Genomic DNA, 22,524 nt, shown 5'->3' with positions numbered 1-22,524 from the left:
ATTCCCATCTTCTGGAGAATGATTAAATAGCAGTACCTGAATGTAAAAGAATTTTTTTTGCTATAATAAATGACAAATATGAAGAATTTAGAAAGGCAATGGAAGATTTATGTGAACTGATGCTGAGTGGAGTAAGCAGAACAAGTAAAATAATATATAACATGACAAATGTAAAAAAAATAACAACAAAACTAAACTAAAAAGTCTTATATTTGTAACAGCCAAGCTTTGACCTGGAGAATAATGGAGGAAACGTACCTCTCTTTCTTTCTTGAAGGGGAAGAAGGCACTGAGAAGAGAACATTCAGGAGGTGTGCTAAAGCTAACTCCTACAGGCTCTCAGGAACACATTGTCAAATTTTCAGTCGGAGAATTTACACCTTAGAAGTCAGCAAATGCTACAAATAAGGGTTTGAGTTGTGATTTTGTTCATTGTGTAGATTTAAGAAAGTGATGGGAAAATGCTAATAAAGCAGATTGAAACTTAAATTGTGATGTGCATAGATTGGAGGGGGGAGAGGACAGGGAGAGGGCTTAAATATTTACCAGAATACCTCTGAGAATATCATATATACTATGAGATGTGGTTTATATGCTGGTTGCTTTTACTGAGGTTTTTTTTCTCCTCTCATTCTTCTATAATATTTTTACAAGGGAGATCTTACTGGGTTGGGGAGAAGAGGGATGAAATAAATATAATCCAAAAACAAAAAGTATCAATGAAAATAAAATAAAATGTAGCATGCACAATTGAAACAAAAGAACTAGTATAGTCTGATTTTACTAGTTCCTAAAGTATTTAGGTAAATTTATGAACCATGGATACATAATAGGGATGTTAACAGTATTTGGGTCATTAACTCCTTGACACTGATGTCAAATCGAGCATCCCTGATCTTACCACTTCCTGGTCTGTTGCCTTGGCCCACTGTGACACATCTAGGGTGTTTTTTTTTAATTAAGTCCTGAGGCAGATCATAGAAATGCCTGCTCCATGGGTCATTACTGGAACCAATTCATTCCAAAAAGTCAGGAACTCTGAGTTGTTCCTGCTGACCTCAGAGAAGAAATTATGATAAAATCTTAGCAAGGAGGAAATGATGAGTCTCCAAGAGTTTTTCTTGTTGAATATCCCTTGTGGTACAAGCCAGGTTGAGACTCCATTAAACTGCCTGGTGATCACAGGGTCAGTCATTGTGTTTCCTTCCCCTGCTGACTTTTACTAAGCATATTCCATAGTTGGGAAGCAGTTATGTGGAATGCAGGAGCAAGGTGGAACCTGTTGCAAAGATTTCACCTGCAGAAACAGAAGAGGGCTAACATGAGAGCTGAGTTCAAGTGCTATCTCCAATACACTCTAACTGTATAATCATGGACAAGTCATTAAATGCACATTTCTCCAGATACCTCCCAAAGACTCTGAGTTACACAATGGAAGCCATAACACATTAGGGGAGTTTCCACAATGAGTCTTGCCAGGGAGATGAAAACACATGATAACATTCAGCTACTCACTTAAAGTTTAAAACTGTACTAAGATTTTTAAAATAATATGTAAAAGCATGTAGGTATGTATATATATACACATATATACACACATACATATACATGTGCTCAAGATATTTATACATATACACAATATACATGTGTGCATATGCATATAGATATGCCCACACAAGTACACATATATATATTACATGTACATTGTATTTATGTCCAAGCTATATATCCATGTGTATATGCATATGTTACATAAATACACATGAATGTGTTTGTGCATGCTTGAGCTAAATTTGCATATATACATATGTGTCTATATACTCAGAAATGCATATGTATATTCCAACATATATAGGCATGCATATATGGATTGTATTGCATATTTACATATGTACGTACAAGTACGTACATAATATACTCATGTGTATATTGTGTATACTGTATGTACAAATGCATACATACATGTAAACAATACCCAATATCTCCAGAAAAAAGAGGGACCACACTCTCTCTCTCAATGACTCAAATCTTACAGACCAAGCTCAACATGCAACCCCACAAAGGTCAGAGAGAAAGTTTAAAAGACCAATGCCTGATTCCTGCTGAGAAGCAGTTTTCCTTCTCTATTGATTCAAGGATGAGACACCTTTTCATTGACATGGGGGATCCAATGGGTGAAGCAGAACAAACAACGAACTAGGAGTGAGAAGCTTGAGTTCTAAAAACAGCCCAATGTGACCAAGCAAGTCACCTGACCTTCAGCCCCTTGGTTCCTTCTCTGTCCAGGGTGGGTAATAATACCTGACACATTTCACAGGATTTTTGTAAAGATCAATAGAACAGATGTGTGTGAAAGTAGGGATTTTTTTAAAGTTCTATTTATGTTTTCTTTTCACATTACTGTACAAACATTTACAGATTACCCCCACTCCATGAGATTTCTTTTCTAACAAAGTAAAACAATGAAGGGAAACTAGCAGTATGGTCATCTATCTTAAATGAAAATGCCTGCTTCCTTCCCCATTTGTAACACCTCTCCATTCTAAAATAATAACAATAATTAACTCAAATTTGTCTTACCATAATGAATCTGTGATAATTTTCTCCAGCACTTCTCCACAGGGCCAACCATTTCCCTTACCTAGTCAAATCTTGGAGTCCTTTGCTGGGTTTTCCCATCCCACATCCCAGCTGCTAATGACTCCCCCCTCTATAGTTATCTTCTGTCTACTCTGAATGCATCTTGAATATACTTGGACGTCTTTGAAAACAAAGAACAAACAACACACCTATGCTGTACACGGTGTCTTACCCTCTGAAATATAGGCTCTTGGAGGGCAGGGATTATTTTGGCTTTGTCTTTATATCCCTAGGGTCCGAATAGTGCTCGTGGTTTGATTTATTCATTGATTGACTGGTTTTTATTTAGCATCCAATAGTCCATGAATTAAAAAGCATATTCTAATAAGAGTTAACAATACCTTTAGTAGCCCCCTCAAAGAGCTCTTCTAATGATACCCCCCCCTTTTCCAGAGAGAACCGGAGAAGATGGTGAGCAATATCTTATTAACTGATTTTTTTCTTCTCACGATTGCTCCTTAGAAAGTAGGTCAGAGGATTGACTTAAGAAATGCAGACAGAAAAAAGCAGAGTTAGTCTCCTGCCACTCTTGTCTCTATCACTGTTATATAATATTCAAGCCTACAGTATTTCATCATGGTGGGAGTGTAGATCCACTGAGCCCAAAATCAACAAACTTAGACTGATTCTACTGGATTTGTCCAAACTTTCAGATTCTCAGTTAATTATTTTGAGTTCCAATGTATCAGTTTCTTGTTCATCATCATTTATAACATGGGGATAATAATTGTAATTCTCTCTCAGGGCTCGCTTATCTAATTCATATCTCCATTGGCAGATTTGTCCCACAACTTTGTGGCTGCCATAATTTCAAGACTTTAATGCTGTGAGTGGCTATCCTCTTAAACACTAAATAATGAGCCCCTACCAGTGTGCTCTCCCTGAACAATCATCCAGTAGACTCAGTTCCGTAGCAGCCATGCATTCAGATGTTATAGCAAGGACTATATTTTCCCCAACAGTATGTTCTCTGACAAATATTCCCAAAATGTAATAAACAAGGAAGAGTAGACATTAACTTTAAGTACAATAGGAATGAGGCATATTTGGAGGGAACATGCCTGGCCAAATCCACAACTACACAACTGCTGAACCTCAATATTCTTTCTTTCTCTAAAGGGTCTTCATGACATTTGCCTTGCTGCTCCCAAAATACGTCTTGGCTGAATGTGCCAATCTGTGTCTGTCCTTGGCTCGGTAGGTTAGTTGGGTGGCTCCTCCGCAGGATTTACTGCTGCTGAACTGGGCCACACTGCCACTGGACACTGGCTGCCAAAAAGAGCCATTTGGGTTACCCTGCCACTGAGCAGCCACTCTCAAGCTGAACTAGGTTGATTGTTCAACTACTGTGCACTTTTCAGGGTATAATATATCTGCTAGATGAGTCAATCTCCTTGTCTCCCGGGCTCACTCTCTCCTGTAGATGGGTAGCAGCAGTTTTATTTTTTTCCACTTTCAACCACTGGCTTGACTGGGTGGCATTATGCTCCCTTTGGCTAGTGTTACAATATTCTTTTCAGCTGGAGGGCTACAGCATTCTTTCAGCAAGAAAAAAACACTTAGCTAAGGATACACTGAAGGTTGCTCCCTTTGATTCTCTCCTGAGGTGGTTTGTCACCTTCAGGCAATAGATGAGAGAAAATTTACATCTCTAATTGACAAATCCTTCCTATCTCTAAAACACCCTCTCTCAGCAAGCCATTCCACGTTGCCATGGGGTTATTAGTTTCAATGTAGTCATTTTTACCTCCCACACTCCTTTGGGATATCATGTAGATAGGTGGCTAGGGAAAAAAGTGTAATATAGTCTATTCCCAAAGGTAAGTTCATTGTCTTCTTTGACTTTTTGGGATATTAAGATATTCAAGCTTCTCAGCCTTTCTAGAATGAGGAATGTCTATCTTCCTTCTAAAGATTTTCCCCTTTATATTTGAATGTCTCTATTTTACAAAACAGATCTACAGGTCCTTCCTTAGGCCTTTGCTGAAATACCATTAGGGCACTTCCTCTTATTTGTGATGCATGCCTCACAAAATTGTTGTGAATAAAACATTATGATGAATGTGCACTGAAGGAATAAAAGTTATTATTAGTTTCTCATACTTAAAAGGAGGGGGTGGAGTAGATGAGCTCTAAATCATGCCACCTGCACAAATGAACATCTTCTATATCCACCTTCTACCTAAATGTGGACATTGGCTGTTATATTAGAATGAAAGCTAGGTGGTACAGTGGATAGAATTCCAGGCCTGGAATCATCTCCCTATGTTGAAATCCAACCTCAGACACTTACTACCTGTGTGACCTTAGACAAGTCACTTAATCCTATTTGATTCATTTGTAAAGTGAACTGGAGAAAGAAATGACCAACCACTCCAGTATCTCTATCAAGAAAAACCCAAATGATAATTCAACTATTAACTGAATAATAAGTAATTCCTATTACTGCCAACATCAAATGTAAAATTTTACATTTGAAATTTAAGTTTAAAAAAGCTTACCTGGAAAGCAATCTGGTTTTAACACTAAAGAGGATCAAAAATTTTAAAGAAGTTTTTAAAGGAAAAATTTGGGTTGGTTTTATGGACAAGAAAATTATAGTCCTTGTCAGTAGAAAGGTCATAGGAATGAGGTAGCATTGTCCAGGGACTAGCTTTGGTTCTCTGTAGGTAATTCATCTGGGAAGAGGAGGTAATTGTACATCCTAGCAATATTTCACTGCTGGTAATCTGGAGTAGCTGCTGGCATCCTGGGAAGACAGGACTCAGAAAGAACCAATTCGGTACGTTCATGGCCCTGAACTGGAATGGGGCTAGGACACAATGTTTGAGGCTTGAGTCTCCTTTAGGGAGACTGAGTCCCCAAAAGTTAGTTTGTGGTGGATCCTGGAAAAAAAAGATAGGCTTGGGGGCACTCTGTTGCTCTTGTCTAGAGGTTATTGATTATTTACTGACAAATGTAATCATTATTAAATGCTTGGTAAATCTTGAAGCGTCATATAAGTATTAGCTATTATCACCATTGTTACTGAAATTATTGCTTAGGAAATGTTCATGATAAAGTTTCTGATTTGCCTTATGCTCCTTAATAACTTAAATAGGATATTTTTCTTTCTCCAAGAATAATAAAGTCTAAGAACTGGGAAAAATCCCAGTGGGAATCCAGTCTAATTCAAAACTGCTCCAAAATAATAACATCTGTGTAGTTCTTTCAGATTTCCATAGAACTCTGCTCATTATGAGGAAATCATTGCAAATGTTGTGATCCCCATTTTACATCTGAGGCAACTGAGGCTCAGAAAAAAGGGATTTGCCCAAGTGTCTCTTCTGTGAATATCCCAAACTGTAACTGTCAGTCCTCCACTTAAATATTACCCTTTTATCTTGACAGACCAACCAGACAGTGCTTGGGTTTGAATGACAGGATGCTGGAAATAACTATGTTGTCAATCAATTGATCAATAAGCATTCCTTACATTAATTTACATCATGTTAGTCTATGTGGAGGTACAAAGAAAGAGCTGCTTACATCCAGTGGAGGAGACGTGTAAATAACATGAAAGATAAATTAGAATGCATCCTTAGAGGGGAGGGGCCTAGAACCTGGGGAGACCAAGAAAGGCTAAGTTAGGCATTAAAGGAAGGCAGAGATTCCAAGGGTTGGAGGAAGGGAGAAGGAAAATTCATGGTGGTGACAATCAACTGTAAAGTCTGAAGATGGGAGATCAAATATGTTTGAGGTATAGTCAATAGGCCAGCAGGGCTGGATCTGAGATGAAATTAGGATAGAAAAGGAGACTGAAAAGGCAAGAAGGGTCCAGGCTGCGACAAGTTTTCAGTGCTAAACAAATGGATGCAGGAATGATCCTGAAGGCAAAGGGGAACACCTGGAATTTATTGTGTGGGGAGGTGACTTGCTTAGTTATATGTTTCAGAAAACAGTCCCTTTGGAAGCTGAGGAGAAATAGATCTAAATGGAGAAAGACTTAAAGCAGGGAGATCAATGAGTAGGCTACTGCAATGGCTCAAGGTAGAAATGATGAGGGTCTATGAAGTGGGGGTAGTGGTGGCTGTGAGTGGATAGGGAAGTGGATGTAAATGACAGATATTGTGGGGGAGAGAGGAGAATTCCAAAATTTGGCAATTAATTTAATATGGGAAAAGTGAGGAGTTAAGGATTACATCATGTTTGCAGATTTGAGTGACTAGAGAATAATGAATCCTTGGACAGCAATAGAGAAATTTTGAAGAAGGGAGGGTTTGGGGAGAAAATACTGAATTATGTCTTGGACATGATGAGTTGAAATACCTATGGGACATCTTAATTCGAAATGTCCAAAAATCAGTTGTTGATATAAGACTGGTGCTCAGGAAAGAGAGACTAGAACTGAATTCATAGACCTGAGAATCATTCATATAGAGATGCTAAATGAGTTCATGAAAGTAAATGAGATTGCAAAATGAGAGAGTATAGAAAGAAAAGAAAAAAGACCCCAGAACAGAGCCTTAAGGAACATCAACCATTAGTGGGTATGATGTGGATGAAGATCTAGCAAAAGAGACTAAGAAAGAGCAGTCGAATGAGTAGAAAGAGACCCAGGTAAGTGGTGAGTCATAAAAACACAGAGAGGAGACAGTATCCAAGATGAAGTGATCAAGAGTGACAAATGCACTGAAAAGAATGCGATTTGAGAAAGGATCATTTAATTTGACAAATAAAGAGATAAATGGTAACTCAGGAGAGCAGTTTCAGTTGGCTGATGAAGCCAGAAGCCATATTGCAAAAGGTTTAAAAGAAAGAGATGGAGCCAGGGGGGTGCAAATAAAGGCGCAAATTGTAGGCAGTTTCTTCAAGTTTAACTGTGTAGAGGAGGAGAGATATGATCCCTGGTAACTGTGGCAAGATCTATTGAGGGTTTGTTTTGTTTTTCATTTCAGGATGGAGGAGATAAGTGTGTTTGTAGGCAGCAGAGAAGAACTAATAAATTAAGATTGAAGATTAGAGAGAGTGGGAATGATTACAAGGACCATTGACCACAGAAGACAGGAATAGGATTAAGTTACATGTAGAAGGGCCATGTCATCATCAGAAGTTGGAGTGAAGGAGATAGTGAAGTGCAACGTCCGGGAAATTTGAGATCATGAGGAAGAAAGAAGGGGAACCTTAGGTGAAATATGTGAAGTGAAGTATGATGCCAGGTCTTTAGCCAAGAGTATGAGAAGTTGGATAAGGTATAGGGAGAAAGAAAAAGATAAAAGATTGTGACCAGATAAAATAATTCAGAGTTTTTGAAAATGGAAGTGAGACACTTGAGAGTCATAGTAAGATAAAGAGTCTGACTTTTCTTGTGTGTAGCAGAGGTAATTTGAAGGAAGTAACAGTAAAAGTTGAGGAAAAGGGAAGTTGGGGTATTTGAGGGATCATAATCATGTATATTACAGCCTCTTAGAAAGAGCAAAGGATTCAGAATAGAAAGAAAGACTGTGAGACAGAGACTGAATCCACTGGAAAAAGAAGGAGAATATGGGGGTGAGGGCAGTAGGTAATGACTGCCAGAATCTAGATTGGGCAAAAAATTTGGATTGAAGGAAAGAATGCCAAAGAGAGAGTCTGGAAGTGGTATTTGGAAGTAAGGAACATTCTGTCTCAACCAGATGATAAGTGAGTCAGGAAGGAAAGTAAAGCTTTCCACCACTAGAAATAGTGTCAAAGAAAGAAGCATTATTAGCAAGGAGCCAGATCTCAATAGGTGCCCAAAAATGGAAGGAAAGAGAGAAGAGATTTCAGAGAGAAGCAAGTTAAATTATGGAGCTGCTACTCCAGGTAGTACAATGGAAGGGAAAGAAGATACAGAATGGGACATGATGAGTCAGGGGGAGATAAGGATGGGAAAGCAGATGGCTGGGGAGAGGTAGTTGATCCTTGGCAGCCAAAGATTCAATATCACAGTGATGGAGAGAGCATGAGGTTGTAGGATTATGCTAACAATTAGGGGATAATTCCAGACAGAATAATAAAGAATCCTCTGATGAAAATAGGTGATTAGAAAAATCAACATAAATTAATTGACCAGCATACTCCTCAACTGCCTAAGTGTCCATGTGGCTGTGAATTAGAACAAGCCTTTCTTTGTACCTCTAATTGTAGGATTGGGGCAGGTAGGTGGTGCAGTAGATAGAGCACCAGTGCAGGCGTCAGGAGGACCTGAGCTCAAATCTCACCTCAGACACTTGACACTCACTAGCTGTGTGACCTTGGACAAGTCACTTAATCCCCACTGCCTCATCCTGGGTCATCCATCTCCAGTCATCCTGATGAATATTTGGTCACTGGATCCAGATGACTCTGGAGAAGAAGTGAGTCTGGTGACCTGCACAGCCCTCTCTCACTCAAAACAAAGTCAAGTGCAAGTCATGTCATCATTTCTCAGATGGCATGGTCTTCTTTGGCAACAAAGGATGAACACACACAATTGTAGGACTGAGAAACTGTAAGATTGAGAAACTGAAATGTAGAGAGGGCAAGATTGAGGAGTTAGTTTGTCCCAGGTCAGGCTGACCCAGAATCCTAGTGAAGAGGTTGGGGGTAGTTTAATAGAGAATTAAGCTTGCAAGGCTAGAGACATTTATTGAAGGATCATGCAGGGTCAGGTGAGACACAGTCATCCCGAAGTTCAGCCCTGTTAGCCTTAAAGAAACAGCCTTAATCAGAATAGTTGACTTGGGGTCTTAGTTTCTTGTACTCAGGTCTTAGGTGTCATTGGCATCAAGCAAACCTAGCAGCATTCAGAACACTGCCTCTCCCAAAACAAACTACTTTCCTTTGTGGCCCATCCCTCCCATAGTCTTACTGGGGGAAAGTGTCCAAAAGAATATTATCAGCTAATTTTGATAGCTTATTTGGTCAGTTTCTAAGGGACCTCCAATCCGGAGTATGCCTCTGTGCTAACTTCATATTAAAACTGTGCCAGTGAATATTTATGCAAAATATTTAAATAAAACACTAGCAAGGAGACTACAGCAGTATATCAGAAAGACCATATACCATGAGCAGGGGGATTTATATCAGGAATGTAGGGCCAGATTAATGTTAGGAAAACTGCAAGCATAATTAACCATATCAATAACAAAAATGACAAAAATCAAGATTATATCAAAAGATGCAGAAAAGACACATTCCTTTTAAAAAACACTGGAAAGCAGAGGAATTTTTTCTTAAAATAATAAGTAACATCTATCTAAAACCAAGAGATAGTAATAATTGCAATGAGGATAAATTAGAAGCCATCCCAATAAGATCAGGGATGAAGCAAGGGTATACATTATCACATTATTATTCAATATTGAACTAGAAATGTTAGCTATCACAATAAAATGAGAGAAAGAAATTGAAAGAAAAAATAGGCAATGAGGAAAACTACCATTCTTTGAAGATAATATAATAGTAACTTAGAGAACCTGAGAGAATCAGCTGAAAAGCTAACTGAAAAATTCAACAACTTTAGCAAAGTTGAAGGATAAAAAAAAAATAAATTCACATAAATCACCCTCATTTCTATATATTAGCAATAAAATCCAGCAGGAAGAGAAAGAGAAGTTTCATTTACAATAATGGCAAACAATATAAAATACTGGGGAATCTACCTGTGAAGACAAACCCAAATAATACAATTACAAAACACTTCATACAAATAAACTCCGATCTAAACAACTGGGGAAACATTAATTGCTCATGGGTGGGTTGAGCCAATATGATAAAAATTACAAAGAAAAAAGAAAAGGACCCACATGTACAAAAATATTTATAGCAGTTCTTTTTGTGGTGGCAAAGAACTAGAAACGGAGGGGATGCTCGTCATTAAGGGAATGACTGAACAGGTTATGTTATATGATTGTGATAGAATATTACTGTGCTGTAAAAAAATGATGAAGGGAATGGTTTCAGAAAAACCTAAGAAGGCTCATATGAGCAAATGCAAAGTGAAATGTGCAGAACCATGAGAATATTATGCACAGTAACAGCAGTATTGCAAGACTGATCAACTGTGAAAGACTCATCTACTCTGATCAATACAATGCTCCAAAAGGCTTAAGATGAAAAATGCTATCCACCTCCAGTGAGAGAACTAGTGAATTCAGAGGCAGATTGAAACATATTGTTTCACTTTATTTTTCCTGCTTTTCTTCAACATGGCTAATATGGAAATATGTCTTGAATAATTTCACCTATATAATAGATATCATATTTCACCACATAATTGCTGCAGATTTTGCTATTTTTTTTTTTGCAAAAAGTAGGTTGCAACCATTATATGAAGCTTTAAAAAAATCTGTGCTGATATTACTCAAAAGTCATTTATTATTAAACTGTCTTTGATGCAACTAGGATGCATAGAATATTCATGAATATACATTAAAATTGAATACTGGCAATGTTTTTGTGCTGAGAATTCTAGGCTTGTGGTTCATAGTGCAGGAGAGATAAATGCATATCCATATGCTATTGGTGAATACATTGCTGCTCTGTTTAGTTCTTTGATAAACAGAATTATACCATGCAACAATTATGCGATGAAAGGTTACAAACCAATTTTTGGACTGAAAAAACAATGTGTGATGATTATGCAGTGGCAACGATTATGCGATGAAATACGGTATTGCTTGTCTTTTCAGTGGGTGGGAGAGGCACTGGAGAGAGGAAAAGAATTCGGAACAGAAAATTTTAAGCAATCAAATAAATAAATAGATGGGCATATAAATAAATACACAAATAAATGAATTAATTAAAAGATTATGTCGAACATATGCAACAATTTCTAGACCAATGGGGAAAGCAGAGTAATCATCTCCTCTTCTTTGTTCTGGCTAGCTGGTGAGCACATACATAGATCACTTAGTTGTATTATGACAGAATATATAAATATACATAAACATATATGAATACTTATATATTCACATACGTGTCTATATACAAAATAAATTAATATAATATTCAAGCTAGCTCTATGTATAAAATATTTATAGATGTATATAACTAAAGATACCACTGATTAAGGATGCTATTTGCAGAATAGAACATATTTTCACTTGTTATTTTAGTTTTTCAACAACTGTTCTTACATGATCTTAGTATTTTTGGTTAGAAGTTATTTAGGTCTAGCTAACTAATTGATATCGATTGATAATCAATGGAAGAAATACACCACCAAGGAATCCTGAGTGATAATACTGAAGAAATTGCCCCTAACCCTACAGGGTTGCACCTAGACACTTAGGGGAGAAGTAGCCAGCAATCCTCTGGGGAGGCAAGCTAACCATATGAGTGGGGATTTAAAGAGCACCTTATACTACAAGTGAATAGAGAAGAAGGACCAAATATCCCATCCTCCTTTCCAAATTAACATTCGCTGATCACTCATTGATCAGGCATGGATGCCAATGTCTGTCCATGTCCTAAGCACTTGTCTATGACATAACTCTTCTAATACAGTCTTGGATCTTTGAGGTATGATATAGAGACTACCACAATTGCCTCCTGAGGAAGCACATTTCTCTCTTTAGACAGCTGTTGTGAGTTTCTCCTTTAGTTAAAGCCAAATTTTACTTCTTTCTCCTGGTCCTGCTTTCTGGTACAAGAAAAATTAAAGCTGATTTTTCTTCTACACAACAGTCTTAAAATATAACAAAGTAGCTTTCAAGCACTCCCTGAACCTTTTCTTCTCCGGAATAAATACCTTCAAATCCTCCTACCAAAGGTCATATAATATTATCTCAAAGTCCTTCAACATCTTGATTGACCTTCCAAGGATACAACCTATAAATGTATCCTTCCAGAACTAGCCACAGCACTCCAAATCTCTTCTATACAAGGAAAAATATAGTAGAATGATTACATCCTCATTCCAGTCATAGCATCTCTCCCAACGCAACCTAAGTTGGCATTGCCTTTCTTGCCTGACGTATCACGATTGTCTCATATTGAACTTGCAGTCCATTAATACTCCCAGATATCTTAGTTGAGAAATTCATTTTTCATACCCAAATGTAGATTTTTCACATTTATCACTACTGAATTTCATCTTATTGATTTGACTATTCTAAGGAAGGGAACAAGCATATCTAATCACCTTGTGTGCCAAATCCTATATTAAGCATTTTACAAATATATCATTTGATCTTCAGAACAACCCTGTGAGATAAATGCTAGAAATAGGGGAGATAAATGCTCCCCTATTTTACAGATGGGGAGATTGAAGGACTCAAAGGTTAAGTGACTTGCTCACAGAGTCAATAAATTTCTGAAGCTAGATTTGAACCCAGGTCTTCCTGACTCCAAGCCCAAGGTTCTCTCCACTGCATCATCTAACTGCCTCTGGTCTGTCAAGGTCATTTTGGACCTTGAGATTTTCCTTCAATATCCCTCTCAACTTTGCGTTATCTTTAAATTTGATGATCATGCTATCTATGCCTCCACCCAAGTCATCATTATTTTTATTATCTCCTCTTTATCCAATACAATTTACCACTTATCTAACTTGTCATGAAATAACTCAAGGAGTTAAAGGTGACAAAACAAACAGCTATACTTCTTTCATGTACTTTCAACTAGGATAAAGATGGTGGTGATAAGATCTTTTGTCAACCAATAGAGTCAGCTAAATGATACAGTAGATTTTGTCAGTAATATAGTCTTATCACCAATATTCAAAAAATGTTTGATTTTGCTGGTGTTCCTTATATCTGCTCTGAAAACTGCATTTATTACAACAGCTTATCTCTTAGAGCAGAGAAACATTGATTTAGGATCTGCCTCTCAAATGGTGAAATCCAGCAAATAGCCACTTTTAACAAGTATATTGCCAGGTAATAAATAATACATTGTTTTCAAAGTCACTATTGAATTCCTTGGAGGTGCACACTGCTCCAACAATTATATAAATATTGCTCTGTGGGGGATTTTTCATGATTAAATTTTATTGTCTGACTTCATAACACAGGCCCCAGTGAGATGAGCCCACAGCACAGAGCTTGGTTGGGTATGTACAGAGCATTGCAATCTGACAACTCAACAAATTAAAAATTTTCAAAGGAGTGTCCAAAGCTAAATACTGAATGACTGGCCATTCCATCCTCCCTGGGCAGAGAGGATGGTACGTGGAACAGTCTGAGCCTGAAAGGGAATTCATTCTCCAAGGGGCAAACAGCTACAAGAGGGCAGACCCTGGAAGGCTGGATGCTGAGTATGAAAATTAGCTTCCTGTTCCTCTCAATATGCAAGCACATGCTGTAATTCTCACATTTGTAATTCTGCAATAAAGAGAAAAATAGCCAGAAGGAGAACAAGCTACTATTTTCATTCCTGAGCTAACTCACCTCAAAATCATTTGCTTAGAACATAAACAATTTTTTCCTAAGGTTCAGATTGTCAGAACGGCAATAATAAAAGCTAGCAGCCACATAATATATTAAGAATTGCAAGGTGTTTTACGTTTATATCACTAGCCCTTCACAATAACCTTAAGAGGTTGGTGCTAGTATTATCACCATAAATATATGGTGATATAGTTAGATATATATCTTATGTAATGTGTATATATATGTGTGTGTAGCATATTTTATATCAGGCATATGCCTATGCTACATATACATACTATACATATATGCTATATGTATGTGTTACATATACATATATATTACATATTTCATGTATAATACTTTGCAAACTGTAAACAATTATTGTGATCATTATTACCTCCCCAACTAGACTCTAAACTCCTCAAGGGCAAGTAGTCTATCTTATACAATGGATCACGAATCCAGACCTGGGAGGGACCTCAGAGACCATCTGTTCCAACTCTGCCTTTGTCAAATGATAAAACTGAGGCAATAAGAATTTGAATGAATGACTGGTTCATGGCTACATAAAAAGCAACAGAGGCATGATTTGAACACAGGTCTTCTGACCATAGAGGAAGCATTTTTTCCACCATATCCCATCTACTCTTTGTCACCCTTATTCTAATATCTTGAAGTATATCTTAGTGATTTATTGCATGAAAACACTGTGTAAAATAAAACTGCTTTGGTGTAATGGAAAGAGACCTGGGCATCAGAAGGTCTAAGTTCAGGTCACAGATGATACTACTAACAGTAGGTATTGAAACAGGGCTTGAAAGTATATAAGGTGTCTTTTCATTTGATCCACACACCAATTCTATGAGTTGTGTTATAGGTGTTAGCATATCCATTTTGCAGTTGAAAAAACTGGCTCACTTAGGGTCACGCAATTAATGGGTACCAAGAAACAGGATTCCAAGCCTGGGCTTCCTAAGTCCGAGTCCTCCACTTCAGTAATATTACTATCTGTTTGTTACATGACCTTGGGCAAATGACTTCAGCTCTAAGGCTGTCAATTTTCCCTTCTATAAAATGAATGAATTGGATCTCTTAAAATCCCTTCTAGGCACAACACTCTGTGGTTGCTTGGTCTTTTTTGATGAATTCAGAAGTGCCTTTAGATCTTTTCCATGAATGTCAATTATCTTTCCCTTGTCGTTTCAATTTCATTTTTTAAAACACTTATCAAGTGCCAAGTGTTATACGCTATTATAAATCTGATGCCTGAGACACCCTTCTCTAGAAACTGGCAATGAATGCAACTGATTTAGGTCAGATAACCAGTTCCAGAAAGCATCCAATTCTTTCAGTGTCCCCTCGCCCAATTCTGTTGTATGTTGAGAAAAGTCAGTAAATCATTTGGGTTCTTTGGTTAGAGATCCCCCAGAGACAATAATAATCAGTTATGGGAACAGAGCTTCAAAAGGACAATCATGATCTGGAAAATATCCAGAGATAGATGATCAAGATGACCAAATTCATGCCATACAGGGATGGGGTGAAGCAGCTAGAGATGCCATAACTGGAGGAGAGAAGATTCAGGGAAGGTGTGTGAGCTCCCTTCAAGTATTTGAAGGCCCATCATGCAAAAGAAAGATAAGACTTTTTCTGTTTAGCCATGGAGAGTAAAACCAGGAATAATATGGAAAAGCAGCGAAGGTAGATATAGGCTTGAAGTAAGGAAAAATTTCCTCCCCATTGGGGGAGGAGGGTTTGACCTATGATTTTGTTGGTGTGGGAAACACTATTAAAGAAATTCCTCAGCCAGAGCCACCCACTACTGCTCTGCAGTTTATTTTCTTGAGGATCCCACAGCGCTTGTGACCTTCTCACACTGGAAGCTCCCTCATCTCTTGTAGCTATCTTGCCCTGGAGCACCATTTTATCCTTCTGGCCTGCTTCCCCCATTGGTGAGTTTCTTCAAGAGACTCCATTTTGAGAAAGGGCCCAGACCAACCACCCTCCATTCCTCTTCTGGCCCTGATTCTGACAATCCAGACCTGGACCCTAGTTAGGTAACCCATCCCCCACTCCCTCTCTTCAGATCCCTTTTAAGTCTCATCTTTCCCAACCAGAATTCAGTTTTTAAGAGGAGGGACTGTCTTTCTGCTTATTATTTTTATCCCCAATACTTAGCATAGAACTTTGTACCTAGTAAGAGTTTAATAAATGCCTGCTCACTGACTGGAGCATTACCTGGGCCACTAAGGAGCAGAATGACTTGCTTAGGGTCACACAGCCAAAATCTGCCAAGGAAAGAACATTCTAAACCCAGGACTTCCTGACTCTGAGTTGGGTCCTCTACACACTCTGCTATATTGCCAGTATAACAGTTAGAACAATCAGACAGTAGAATGAGTCGCCTCAGGGGGCAGCAGGTCTCCCCTCAATGGGAGATAAGAGGGAGTGGAACAAGACTTTTATTTAAGCTTTCGCTACGTGCCAGGAACCATGCCAAAAGATTTCCAAAATTATCTCATTTGACATCTCCAAACAAAAGTCAGGAATGATAGAGTAGGTATCTCTTCTCAGGTCTGGGTTGACCTCCATGGTCACTTTTAGCTCTGAAATTCTGACCGCAAGGAGAAAAAAAAGATTTCGGCAGAATGATTTCTAACAGTAAGAAGATGGGATAGAGACCATGTGATCCACGTTTGCAGAATGGCTGAACACTTTGTGATATATGAATATAACGCAACATACAGGCAACATAAAAAGCAACACAGATAAAGAACTCAGAGAAGCATAGACTGACTTTTATTAAGCAATGACATGTTAGAAGGCAGAGCCAAAAAAGCAATGATTCTAACAATGTCAACACAGGTCACATGAAACTGTCCAAAATGTCAGGTCAAATATGGTGGATGCTGCTTGGACCAAATGATCTGTGTTAAAACACCCATCCTAGGGGCAGCTAGATGGTGCAATAAATAGAGCACCAGCCCTGGAGTCAGGAGGATCTGAGTTCAAATTCAGCCTCAGACACTAACTGTGTGACCTTGGGCAAGTCACTTAACCCCAATTGCCTCACTTTCCCCTCCAGAAACAAAAAAATTAAACAATTCCTTCAGACCCAAAGTGGAAACATGCAAAGTACAATTTACATACATCAGTCTATTAAGCAGTTTTGCATAACTTCGTGGGGAGTGTATTTGGGTATATTTGGGAGAGAATATTTGGGTATATTCATTTTAAGATACATTGAAAAGGAAAGAACAGGAGCTAATCCTAAACTGAGGATAGGCTCACTTTCTAAACAGCCTTTCAAAAATAGCAACTGATATTAATACATGACTTTAAAGTTCGCAAAATCCTTTACATTATCTCACTTAAGCCTCCCTATAGCACTCGAAGATAGATATTTTCCTGTCTTTTCTTTCTGAACCTGCAATTTCAGTGAGATAAGAAACTTCCTCCACAATTCAGATTAGTACCTGCTTCTAAATTTATAGTTTTAAAGAAAGTTTAAAACTGAAAAGTTTTAAGTTTTCAGTTAAGTGAAAAGTTAAGTGACTTTCCCAGGGTCACACAAATAGTAGATGTCTGAGGAGAGATCTGAACCCACATCTTCCTGACTCCAGGTACATCATTCTACTCACCACTCTCCCAGCTATTTCTCCTTCAAATAACTTTGAAAAAGATGCCCCATAAGCTATTGACAAGGATAAACCTGAAGGGATCTGAAATTTCCTTCACTGTCATTAATATTTTCAGGATTAATGCTGGTCTCATATTTTTTGATGATTATGGAAAAAATAAATGATTTATCAACTTTAAAATAATTTGAAAAGTAGGGACTGCCTCTTGTACTTTTTATATTCCCAATGCTTAACACAGTGCCTCACAGATAGTAGGTACTGAATAAATACTTTTTGACTGACTGACTAACACAGATCTCAAGTGACTGAACATGATGGAACAACAAAACAGATGAGGAAACAGAGACTTGTCCAAGGTGATTTGGTGTTTGAGGCAGTGCGGTACGATACAAGAGCTGACTTCTGATCCATAATACTGGCATGTCCTTGGGCAAGTTACCTGACATCCTGGACCTTGATGTCTTCATCTGTAAAATGAGGGCTTTGGTGAAGCAACATGGTAAGTGGGGAGAGTACAAGCTCTGGAGTCAGATGATCTGGGCTCAAATTCCACCTCTGACACTTACCGCCTGTGTGACTTCAAGCTAGTCAAAACCTTTCTCACTGTGCCAAAGAGAATTGGCCAATGAGCAGAAAAAGCCATCCACTCTGTAGGCTTAGAAGGAAAAGTAGCTCCTGCCTCATTTTTCTTGGTTCACTTCAAAGTCTCTTTCAGACTTCCAGAGAATCACTGTCCCCCTCCCTTCCATACTCAAAAGCTATGGTGGCCAATTGCCCATGTCAGCAAGCACATGCATTGTCTAGGTGAACTTGAGCCTGGCTCAAGATCTTAATTTGGATTCATGTTTAGTTTATCCAGCACAGGTAACCAGATAGCAATCCTGAGAGGCATTGACTACCTTGTGACTCTGAGAATTTAGGAGTTCCTGGGTACTTGGCAGTAGGAAGTGCTTTCTGCAGGTAAAATACTACCACAGTCAGGAGGTTTCATGCATAGTCAGAAGATATGGGCCTGAAATTAATGGCTTAGATGGTACAGGTCCAAAGCGAAAATGAATTTTCTCTTCTGCACTACCATGAGGTATTTCATGATTGAATGATTTCAGTCAACCTCTCAGAATAAAGTAGACACAGTAGGTTATTGTATAATGATGTGTTTGTTACTGTGCACTTAAGAGCTTTTTGTGTTTTAGGCATTTATTTTCCAAGGGAGGAAATAAATAGCTGACCTATTACTTGATCCTCTTTATGTATTGAATATTTTTCTGTTAATCTGAGTTTTAAAATAATGTTTCCCCAGGATTCTGGTGTAGGGGTATATTGAACCAGAGTGTATAAAAAAAGCCTGATTGCTTCACTTTGGGGGTTCTACTGACCTCAGGATTAGAACCTGGTCTGCTTACTCCAAAGACCGCTTAATGGGAAAGAATTCCCTCCTCCTCCCTTCCCCCTCATACTTTAGGTCATGGTTCTTTATATATGTATTAAGGGATTAGGAATAAATGAAGAGTAGTTGAGAATTTCTGTAATTAATTGGTACCTTCTCTGCACTTAAACTGTTACAGTCAGCTGGGGCCCTAAAAGATCAGGTGACTTCCTCAGGGTCATTCAGTCAGTATAGGTCAGAATCGGGACTTTAATTCAGGTCTTCTTGGCTTCAAAGGTAGTCCTCTATCTACTAAGTCCTGCCAACTATCACAAACTTTTCTTTTTAATTTTGAAAAAGAAATTTTTTAAACTAGGTTAGAGTTGCTTATAGTGTTTGGGGGTTGGAGAGTGTTGAGGCATTTGAGGTTTTTTTGTTAATTTTATGTATTTAATTTTGAACTTAAGAAATAAAACAAACATTTCTATAACCTGGAATAGAGGGAGAGATGATTTGATATGAAAATGCAAATCTATTATGTACAACTTGCTAATCTTTTTAAATATATAATAAAGTTATGTAACTTCTTTTTCTTTTTTTTTCTTTCCTCCCTCTCCCTTGTCCTGGATATGGCTCCCATTAGATGCAAATATGTGTGTATATATGTAAATTAATTTTATACATTCTCCTTTTTATCAGTTCTTTCTCTAGATACAGATAGCATCTTCTTTCACAGGCCCTTTGTAGTTGATTTGGATATTTGTAATAGTTAGAATGACTCAGCTGCTCAAAGTTGTTCTTAAAACAATATTGCCGTTACTGTATACAGTATTCTTTGTTCTACACAATCTATAATTCATTATTTCATGCAAGTCTATCCATATTTTCCTAAGGTCATTGAACTCATTATTTCTTATAGCACAGTAATATTTCATTATAATCTTATACCACAGCTTGTGCCCACCAACTAAAGAACAAATAATGGGATGTGAATGTATACAAAATTAATGGAATACTATTGTGCTGTAAGAAAAGACAGAAGAGGTAACCTCAGAGAAAGCTGGGAAGACTTATTTGAACTGATGCAGAGTGAAGTAAGCAGAACCAGAAGAACAAAACATATGGCAACAGCATTGTGAGAGCAAATAACTTTGAAAGGATTAGGAACTTTGATCAACCCAATGACCAACCAAAACTCCAGAGGTCTGATGATAAATCAGTCTACCCACCTTCCAACAAGGAGGTGATATGCTCCAGGTGTAGAATGAGACATACTTTTTCAGATATAGCCATTGTGCATATCTGTTTTGCTAGACTATATTTACTGTTATCAGGGTATTTTTTTTCTTTTAAATTGAAAGTAGATGTGGGAGGAAGAAAAAACAAATGCTTGCTAATTGAAAAATTAAAAGAAAAAGAACAAGGTTGGGGTTGAACATCTAGGTCTTCCTTTCAAAAAAAGAGCTCATTAGCACAGGCTGATAATATTGCACAAGCTGTCAGAGTCAGAAAATGCTAAATAACTACTCAGTGAGGAAGAGAGTCCTTAAATAATAAATTGTAAGGATTTGGTTTTATGAAATGAAAATAAGTATCTCCCGGGTAAATTATCGATTTAGTTCCCTGTGGTGCCCTGAGAACTAGGGATGTGTTTATATTGCATGATAATTTATAATTAGATTTTGATGCCTGTTGGGATCATGAGGAAAATGCCATAAACATAAATCAAAGCCCAATACTCTCATGGTTAATGTTTTTGGGAATGGAGTGAATAAGATGACTTCTTAACACAAAAAAAAAAACTCTGTCTCCTCTCCAACTTATCCAGATATCATCCAGGAATTTCTTACTTCATGGACAAATATTGTAATATCTAAATCTTTATTCAGGAAAGGAAAAAAATGTATTCACTCATAAACATGTCCCCAACTTTCAATGTAGTTAATGAGGCAGAAGTTATTGTGAGTTTCTTCTGAAATGATTGATAGGAAAATCTATTTTAAATAACCAAGATAATAGTTGGAGAACAACAATGCTTTTTCCAGAGCTAATAGTTTGCCATGCTCCTGTAATTGCACAGTTGAGAGATACTGTGGGAGGAACAAAAAACAAAGACAACTCGTTTTAGGATCTTGTAATGTCTCAGGACAAATCCAAACATGTGCCCAATCAACCCAATTCAGTCTTCCAGGAGGGGACTGCAAGTTTTTCTACTGAGAAGAACTGATCTTCTGGAGAGAGTTTCAAGTGGAAAGCATCTCTTACACCTAAAATATCTTTCCTACAAACTTGCTGGTGCTTGGGGTTCTCTTGAACTAATAGGAATAATAATAACTAGCGTTAATAGAGTACCTACTATGTGCCTTTACAAATGTTATCTTATTTATTCCTCACAACAAATCTGGGAGATAGGTGCTATCAATAGTGAAGGAAACTGAGGCAAACAGAGGTTAAGTGACTTGCCCAAGGTCGCATAGCTGGTAAGTATCTGAGACTGAATTTGAAGTCAGGTCTTCCTGACCTAAGGCCTGGTCACTCCATCCACTGTATCACCAAGCTCTCTAACTGAAGGGGCAAGGGAGAACCTTTTAACTCCTAACTAGCTGCTTAATTGAAGAGGGAAATCCTTTGTAAATGAAGAGCAGGTTTTAACTTTGGCTAGGTAAATGACGCCTAGAATTCTCACAGTGTTGCAAAGGACCAGGATCATCTTCTCTAAGATCAGTCTTAGGGGAAAAAAGAAGAGAAAGACTGGAAGAGCCATGCTGAGTCAAGAGGAGGGTACGAGAGAGGACGCTGGGGAAGGAAAAGGCAAAGGCAGGGTGCTTCAGGATTCTGGCCAAAGCTAGTCCTATTACTGAAAATTGCCATCCAGGGTTTCTTTCTTTTTTTATTTCTTTTTTTAAATAAGTGATTAACTATGTTATCAATAATGGTATAGCATATATACATTATTTATACATCATTTCATTTGATCCTCACAACAACCCTGTGAAGTAGATGCTGCTACTATCACCACCACTTTAGAGATGGAGAAACTGAGGAAAAGAGGCCTTAAGTGACTTGGACAGGGTTATGTAGCTAGAAAGTCTGAAGCAAGGTTCAAAGTCTGATCTCACTGATGCCAGCCACGTCTAGGATCTGCCTACTACTCAGTCTAGCTGCCAGCAGTGGCATGCAAACATGACAATATTGGGAAAGGCATAGGAGAGGATGGTAGAATCAGAATGTGAGATCCTACTCCAGGGTGGGGAACCTGTGACCCCAAGGTCACATGTGGCCCTCTAGGACCTCAAGTGTGGCTAAACTTGGATGCCATCAAAGGGCTAGAGAATAGGGGCTGTCTTTTCTATTCTGTAATGCTCAGCACAGTGCTTCATACATAATAATCACTGAATACATCATTTATTCATTTATTCAATCCACAAAGTAGCTTAAAATGTTCTTTTTTGTGTTTCCTTGCATACTTCTTGCAGTATTCTTTCTTTTCCCTGAGATAACACTATTATGTCTGAAGAAATGA

At 37.9% G+C, this 22,524-nt stretch overlaps 1 long non-coding RNA gene across 1 annotated transcript in view; it reads right to left on the bottom strand.

Annotated features, from left to right (window-relative positions):
• Window positions 1–226: 226 nt before the first annotated feature.
• LOC140531762 (uncharacterized) overlaps window positions 227–22,524 on the bottom strand; it is a 37,027-nt gene continuing 14,729 nt past the window's right edge. Inside the window, exon 3 of the long non-coding RNA XR_011976427.1 lies at window positions 227–1,297. This is a non-coding gene — a long non-coding RNA (uncharacterized lncRNA). The remainder of the gene's footprint in view (window positions 1,298–22,524) is intronic.

The sequence above is a fragment of the Notamacropus eugenii genome, chromosome 3 (genome assembly GCF_028372415.1).
Source record: "Notamacropus eugenii isolate mMacEug1 chromosome 3, mMacEug1.pri_v2, whole genome shotgun sequence".
NCBI classification, from domain to species: Eukaryota; Metazoa; Chordata; class Mammalia; order Diprotodontia; family Macropodidae; genus Notamacropus; species Notamacropus eugenii.
This window is presented reverse-complemented; position numbering and strand designations above follow the sequence as displayed.